Genomic DNA, 8,545 nt, shown 5'->3' with positions numbered 1-8,545 from the left:
GGGGGCACCATTTGTTGAGACTTTTGGTAATTTGAGATGTTGATGATGTCATCCAGCTGTGTCATGGGATCACTCTAGTTGTGACAATGACTTGGGCGGAAAGCAATGTTTCAGTGAGCCCTCATGATTGCGGTCACCTCTGAACCCCTTCCTTTAGTTATGCAACTATAGACTTAGCCTGTCGGAGCAACATGCTAATCACTGGCACGTGAGCTATGTATGTTTAAATCAATGGTTGTTTAAATTGATGTTCACATACTCAACCTGTATTTTATATATTTTTTGCATGCTTCTACCTAAGACAAATCCATACAAGCACCTAGGAGATGGTCTAGATTGCTAGTGGATGTGCTGATGCTGGGGTTGGATGTGCCATTACTGCTCACCATCTGCACTGAAGGGACTGTGACTACTTGGCCTGGAATTAGAACTATAACTATGGCACTACATTTGAACTATAAATACGGACTTCTGCTAGCGGCCCATGAAATGGAAGATGGGTTCCCTTTTGAGTCTTGGTCCTCCCAAGGTTTCTTCCTAATTCCCGCCATCATAGGGAGTTTTTCCATGACACTGTTGCCTCTGGCTTGCTCATTCGGACCCATACAATTGTAAAACTGCTTTGTGATAACATGTGTTGTAAAAAGTGCTATATAAATACATTTGACTTTGAAGCCATAATTTCTCAGACTAAGGTCCTGGTGACTCTGATAAGAAGAGTTTCCTCAGTCCTGGGATCCCCAGAGGAGGAAACAAAACCTTTTCACTTCATGCTGCAGGAACCTTAAGGGACCAGAGATGGTTAGTTTCAAACTTTATGAAGGGATGCGCTTCCTGTGATTGTTACAGTAGACCCTCAGAGAAAGGGAATAAAAAATCTTCTGCTTTCTCATGCTACAGAAAGGAACACAAATCTATATTAAGATATGGAAGGAAAAAACAGAAACCTTAACAAGGAACTTCAGAGTGATCACAATACGACACTTTAGCAGCGAACATAAATGATTATCAGCACTGAAATAAATGAACAACCACATTGACTTACAAAGAGAAACTCGAAACACAGAGAATATATACACCAAAGAAATCAAATCACTAATAACACCTGAAATCAAACCAAGAGGGCAGTGATGAACATGACATGACACAAGGATGTGTGGTTAAATGGAAGACATGGACTGAAAGGATGTTCGTGGACCCATGGAGGGGACGTATTCTTGCTCCACTCCACTCCTCCTCTACTTCATAGGGAGGAGAATTGATGACCAGCCATTTCCTGGTCCTCCTGACATGGGGACTGCACATAGTTGTCACCTCCCTCCTCTTAGCAGTCCATCTTTTCAGGGAAGAATGGAACCTCGGACGAATGCCCAGGGGATTCCCCTCCACTGAGGCTGGTTGTCCTCTTCCTCTGACTCTGGGGGAGAACACAAGTCAGGTATGGCAAACCTTCTACAACCAGGGGCATGACCACTCCCTGGCATGGTGGCTTGGGAGAGCTTCCCCTATCGGTGAGAGAGAACAGGGAAAAGCGGCACAGTTCTTGGTCTGGTGGCTTTTTCTCCTCTGACTCAGGCAAAGGATCCATGTTGTCCAAAGATCCAGAGCTGCCTGAGGTCACTCATTTCCTGTTCATCTGTAGAAGCTAGAAAGTCCTTATAGAAGTGAGCCACCCGTCCTCCTTCTCCTCCGGAGATCAATTCCCCAAGTAGGTAAACAACTCTGAGGATTGGTCCTAACCCTAACCCAGTATGCCACTCTTGAGGTGCTTGCACTAACAACCCCAGCATGTCGAAATGGATCAGGTCTTCTCAAATGTAGCGAGGGTGAGGCAAAAAGCAGAGACAACACATAGTCAAACGTAAATATATTTATTTAATTAGCAAAGAATAGTACTTATTAGCGCTATTCGAATCATAGTACACACAGTCAAACACGAAACAAGAACTGACAACTGACAATTTAAATTTAAATTAATTAAAAAACTTAAAAATAACAGACACACACGGAAATATATATATGGATACAGATAGATGCAACAACAAACATACGGACACGCCTGAAGGAAGGAGTCATGGGCTGCACCGTGACAACTTTAAAACATGTAATTACCAATATATTTCATAATTTGCCCCCCTCTCATGGACCATAATTTTATACTATTCTGCTACTTGATTACATCATACTTCCGTGCAGGGTTGCAATTACTTACTTTCAGAGGTGTATGCAAACATACAATCGGCGCCCCCCGCACTCCTTATCTCAAGGTTGGCAATTTTTCAAGATCGCTTGGAGTAAGATTTGAACCTGGAGGAGGTGGCGAGTGTAAATAGTTAAATAAATTAAGTATTATATCTCATCAATTTGGCACCTCCTCTAGTGCAGCGCCAAACATCATTACAGACGGTCATGAAAACTCCTGTTTATTTATAGCACTGTATCATCCAGATGTTGAAACATGAATGAATTACAATTCGTGCCCATCATCGTTTGGTCCAGTAGATATTCGTTGCAGTCCTCCGTTGAGTTGGTCATCATCTGGAACTCTTTAGTCCTGTACAGAGGACTGACAGCTCGTGCTGCACCGACCCTCAGAAGAGTCAGGAGACAAGGCACGCAACCAAATTACAAGATCAAGCCTACAAGTAGAGGGGTGCATACTGTGACCAGCCAAGTTCCACAGTTCTTACAAATACTCTGCCATATCACCCAGGGACTTGACCGTGTCTCAGGTGGGTCAGAGACTGCCTGTTTCATGTGCCCTATAATGCTGTAGATTTTGATGTGAAAATCTTGTTAACTGATGCTGCTACCCCTGTTGGGTAAGCAAGCGACAGCCCTGTTCCTGTCTGCAGGCCCATCCATGGGTCCCAAAGATGATAACCCTGGTGTTACCCAGGCATCTGTGTGTGACCCAAAAATGATGGCCTTTGTCTCTGCAGGGTGCCTTGAATGCGTTGTTTGTTTCTCTAACATTAAATGAAATCATCACCGCATAATGGCACCTGTGCCACTTCTTTGGAAGATGGTGGTATGCATGTCATCCGCATGACCATATGTAGCTTGCCAAAGTCTCTAGAGACACATTACCTGGAAAAACAATCGTCCTATTGTTGTGTATGGCTGAACATTTGGTTGTGACATTGCCTACAATCATAGTAGTTAAGCACTGTGAAACTCCTACAGTTGTGCCCTTCGGATTGTGTGAGCATATGCATGTGTCTCGACGCTGTGGTATGTCAATTTTCCATAAGTTGTAATAGAAGTTTTGCGTTCCTGCAGCTACATCATTGAGGGGTGCCGTTTTCTGAGCTGATGGCCATAAGCAAGCAGATCCATGTATCAATATTTCATGCAGGGAACACTTTCCTGTCTGCTGTGGAAGAATCATTGTCAGTACATTTAATACACATGATGTTTTGTTGGTTGCCTCGTCTGCACACTCATTCCCTAGAGAGACAGAATCCTTGTTGTTAGTTTGTATTCCACATTTACACACTGCTATTTGTTTTGGGAGGAGGAGCATCGAGAAGTTCAGCAATTAATTTGTGATGTTTCATCATTTTGCCCTGTGCCATTTTGCAAGCTCCAGTTGGAGCAACCAGTTCAGCTGCCTGTGCTAAATAATGCTCTGGCAATTGGCTCTGATTTGATTGTGTCATGTTGTAAAACAACTGCATATCCTACACATCCTGCATAATTTTTTCCTGTTGCTGTGTCGCGCGATGCCGGTCCATCCACAAACAGCTCCACGTCTGGATTATCTAAGGGAATATCCCATAGACCTGGTTGGGGGGAACATATTTCAGCTACTGCCTCCACACAGCAGTGTGGGTCACCGCCCTGTTCTGTTTGTAAAAGAGTAGCAGGGTTAAGAACTATACATCTTTTAACTGTGATATTCAGCATTCCTAATGAAACAGTGTGATATCTCATCCAGCGGGCCACTATCATGTGTGACCTACAACATCACGTGATGCCTTCACTGCTTTCTCAGCAGCGGCTACCACTCTGAAACAGGGAAGGAGCCCTGCCTGTCACAGGATCTAATCTGGCTGAATAGTAAGCTACTGGCCACAGTATAGTACGCAGTATAACATCATGTGGTTGTAACATTGTAAAAGTCATACAACCTTGCTTCTCATCTGCAGTTTGCATGAATGGGAGATCTGGATTAGGCAAACCCAATGTTGGAGTTTGCTGAAATGCTCTCTTTAGCTGTTCGAAGGCCTTTTCTGCTTCTCATGTCCAACTAAGTGCACTGTGGGCTAGTAAGCCCCTCAGCTATTGTGCTCAGCAGGGCCTCGAGGCATGCATGGTCTGCAGTAGGAGCACATTCCTAAAATATAATGAATTGCAATTTGGTCCTGGGTCAGTTGGTGACTTTTGAATTTTTTAAATGGCCATCACTTTCTGGGGTAGTAGGATTACCCAGGAATTTTAATCTGCACACATTGCAGTTTGGTTTGCAGAACTTTGTGCTTTTCGGCTGCTAAATGCATTAACAACTTAGTCATGTTGCGTTGGCACTGGCCTCATATGGCAAAACAAATGAAACATTACTGAGCTCAGGCTTAATTCGAACGACAGCAGGCTGCATTGCAGTGCCTCGTTGTATATGGTTTGACATGAACAAATATAAATATCAGTATGAGGCCGACCACTGAAACATAAATATCAAACATAAACAAAAACTAAGAATTTGGATGTACCAGTTAAAAATCCATTAATCACATCAACAACTAAAAATTATTTACTCTCAGATTGAGCCATGGAAATAAATCAGTAATCAGGCACCTATGGTGCTCTTAATAACATCACTGAGTTAACTACTTGGTATTTTTTGTTATCGATCTCCATAATTTCAGTCCACCATGCCCCTAAATTTTTCTTATTGGTCTTCCGTGGGTACTTAGGTTTACCCCCCTTCTGACTACCCAGTTCAGAGTTTTACGGTAAATACCCTGTAATTGGCTGTACTCAATAACATCCCACCCCTTCTTCCAGTCATCCACATCCAGCATTCGCATTAGCCACAGCTTGAACTCTGACACTCCCAACCTGTGAGTTTGGCCAACAAGACATGCGCAGTTCACCATTTAAAATACGCTCCAGCCAACCTCAACCCCCACACATTGAGTCCAAAACACACTTTAGTATTAGCATTTTGGTCTGCTCAAGTTCTCTAAACCATTTTAGAGGAAGGAGGAGACACGACGAGCGTCTTGCGGTGAAACACAGAACGTTTAATACAAAAACACACAAAGCCCAGCACAGACAATGTAAGCCCGCAAATGCGGAGGCTTACACAGGCATGAACTTTAGACAAAGACGAGCACAAGACACTGCGCGAACGCACATTAAATAGGTGATTAACACAGACCCTCGTGATCTCGAGACAAGGCACAGGTGAGACTACGAACATGCTCACAGACAACCCACACCCACGGAACTACTAATATGGACATAACAGGACGCAGACGACATAATGGCACGCCCACAGGGAAGGGTCCGGAGCTGTGACCGTGACAGAACCCTCCACCAGGGGCTTGCTACTCCCGGAGCGTCCCGCGTAGCTGGAAAAGCCCCGAACCAACACCAACGGGCAGGTCCGGAGCCGCCGGGTTCACGAGCCTCCGAGAACCGTCTCCCCTGATGGTGGGAACTGCCACGAACAACTCTAGAACACCTTCCCTGAGAAGACAGGGGAGGATACATTAAACAATGGCACAGTCACAAACGTGCACACAGGGACACTGAACACAAAGGGCACAAACGGGAACAGTGGATTAGGGAGAAACACTGGGACTGACAAAAACACAGGTACACAGACATTCATCAGCGGAGCCAGGCCTCCCGCCTTGGGCAAAGCCTGTAGCGGCGAGAAAGCTCCGGAGGCTGGAGACGCGGCAGAAGGCGGTTCTCCTCCTTCTGTTTCGTCCGCTCACCGCTAGGTGCCGCACGGCTGGCGGACGCGCGAGGTGCAGCGCGACTTGTAGCCCGCTTGGAGGTAGCGCGACCGGCGGGTCTCACGGCAACCTTCCTCCCCGGTCCGTAGCTCCCTCTTCCGGGAGTGCCGTAGGGGCTTGCCGCACTGTACGCCTGCCGACGCTCCTCCTCTCTCTCTGAGAACCCCCAGTGGGAAGCCTCTCCTTTACCAGACCAGCCTCTCCTGGATCCGGAAGCGGGGGTAGTGTCCATTGCAGGCTCCTCTTCCTCAGCCACGCTCCAGTCCATGGACCTAGCGGGGGTCTCACACCGAGAGTGCTCCATCGGCTCCTCCTCAAAGGAGTCCCCACACTCTGACGCGGGCGGACTGTCCGGTCCGTTCCCTCCCCCCTTGTACACAGTCGAGACCGAACTCACCGACGGAGGTGGGCTTTCCCCCTCACTCTCCTCGCCCTGCTCCTCGTCTCCTGACGGGGCTGAGCACACCGACGGAGTGGGACTGACCTCTCCCTCGTCTTCCCCATAACACTCAGTGGGGGCTGAGTATAACGATGGAGGGGGGCTGACCTCTCCTCCCTCCTCTCCGTAATACACCGTCGGCGCGGAGTAGATGGAAGGAGAGTAGCCGGCTCCATCCTCCTTCTCCTCCTCCTCCGAGTCCTTGCTCCCGAACTCGTCCTCCGGAGGACTGGCACTCACCATCCCCGCGTAAACAACCAGCGGGTCCTCTGTGCCTTACTCGGCTTCAGCCAGGGGGGTGGTCTCGCGCATTGTTGCGCGGAGTCCCTCTCTCCACGCCGCCTGGAAAAACACCTCCTCTCCCCTCTCCTCTGCGCTCTCAGGCACACGCACGGGAGAAGATGCGCGCTGGGGCTTGGTTCTCCCCTCCCTCAATACACCGCCGCCCTCGGCCGTGGGTGGCAGCTCTAGGGACGCGGGGGGGTGTTTTTCCTTCCAGAAGCGCACCACGGCTTGGCGGAAGTGTTCTGCCATCTCTGCGTCCTCTGACTCCCGAGCTGCGCAGAGCATGTAAGCACAGGCAGGGTCCTGCTTCATCTCCTGCTCGGTAACGGGGGCTTTGCGGTGCCGGACTGGCGAAGAGCCGTGGTGATGCCGGTTCCTCTTCTTCCCCTTAGGTGCACGGGTGGCGTATCCTGGCATATCTTTCTTTTCGGCTCGTCTTTCTGTGACGCTGGCGTGTGGGAGGAAGGAGGAGACACGACGAGCGTCTTGCGGTGAAACACAGAACGTTTAATACAAAAACACGCAAAGCCCAGCACAGACAATGTAAGCCCGCAAATGCGGAGGCTTACACAGGCATGAACTTTAGACAAAGACGAGCACAAGACACTGCGCGAACGCACATTAAATAGGTGATTAACACAGACCCTCGTGATCTCGAGACAAGGCACAGGTGAGACTACGAACACGCTCACAGACAACCCACACCCACGGAACTACTAATATGGACATAACAGCACGCAGATGACGTAACGGCACGCCCACAGGGAAGGGTCCGGAGCTGTGACCGTGACAGAAACGTTAGAGAACATTAACAAAAAAAAGTCGCCGTCAGTGCGCATATTGAACTGTCAGACAGGCACTGTCCAAAGTATCAAAAATATTTTAAATAAAATATGCCTGCCTGAAAATATTAAAAAATTGCCACACAATAGCAAAAAAATAATAAGTAAAGGTTCAAGTAACGGGGTTTAAAAAGCAAACAACAACAAAAATGTTTATAGGCCTACTTGCCGAGACGCACCGCGACAAGACGAGACGACACGACCGAAACGACAAACGGCTGAACTGTTTTTTCGCATTACGCATTTTAAATGGTATGCCATGTTGGTTGTTGTCGTGTGAAATGAAAGACGTTAATGACATGTCTGTCATGTTAATGACTTGCAGTTTACTTTGTTTGATTCATCTTTATCTTTTTCAAAATACTCCCACACTTTTGAAGTTTTTTAGTAGCCATTATAATCTTGGCAGATGCTGACTATCCTGTAGCGTCTTCAGCTCCGCTTATTTGGATTGTGCAACTGCAGGGTGTGATTTATTAATGTGTAGTAAGGAAGATACCTATTGATAATTGTGACGCTGTGGTGCAGGAGGAAGGAGGAGACACGACCAGCGTCTTACGGTGCACACAGAACATTTATTTTCACTCACGCAACGCAAAGCTCAGCACGGACGGTGCAAGCACGCAAATGCGGAGGCTTGCACAGGCATAAACTTTAGACAAAGACGAGCACAAGACACCGCGTTAACGCACATTAAATAGGTGAAGTACACAGACCCACGTGACCTCGAGACAAGGCACAGGTGTAACCACGAACACGCTCACAAACAACCCACACCCACGGAAGTACAAACATGGACATAACGACACGCAGACAACATAGCGGCACGCCCACAGGGAAGGGTCCGGAGCTGTTCCGTAACAGAACCCCCCGCCAGGGGCTCGCTACTCCCGGAGCGTCCCGCGTAGCGGGAGTGCCCCGAACAAACACCGACGGGCAGGTCCGGAGCCCCCGGGATCACGAGCCTCCGAGAGCAGTCACCCCCGATGGCGGGAACCGCCGCGGACAGC

This window comes from Brachyhypopomus gauderio, chromosome 5 (assembly GCF_052324685.1).
Source record: "Brachyhypopomus gauderio isolate BG-103 chromosome 5, BGAUD_0.2, whole genome shotgun sequence".
In the NCBI taxonomy this organism is placed as follows: domain Eukaryota; kingdom Metazoa; phylum Chordata; class Actinopteri; order Gymnotiformes; family Hypopomidae; genus Brachyhypopomus; species Brachyhypopomus gauderio.
The sequence above is the reverse complement of the archived record's forward strand: the minus strand, read 5'-3'. Positions refer to the sequence as shown.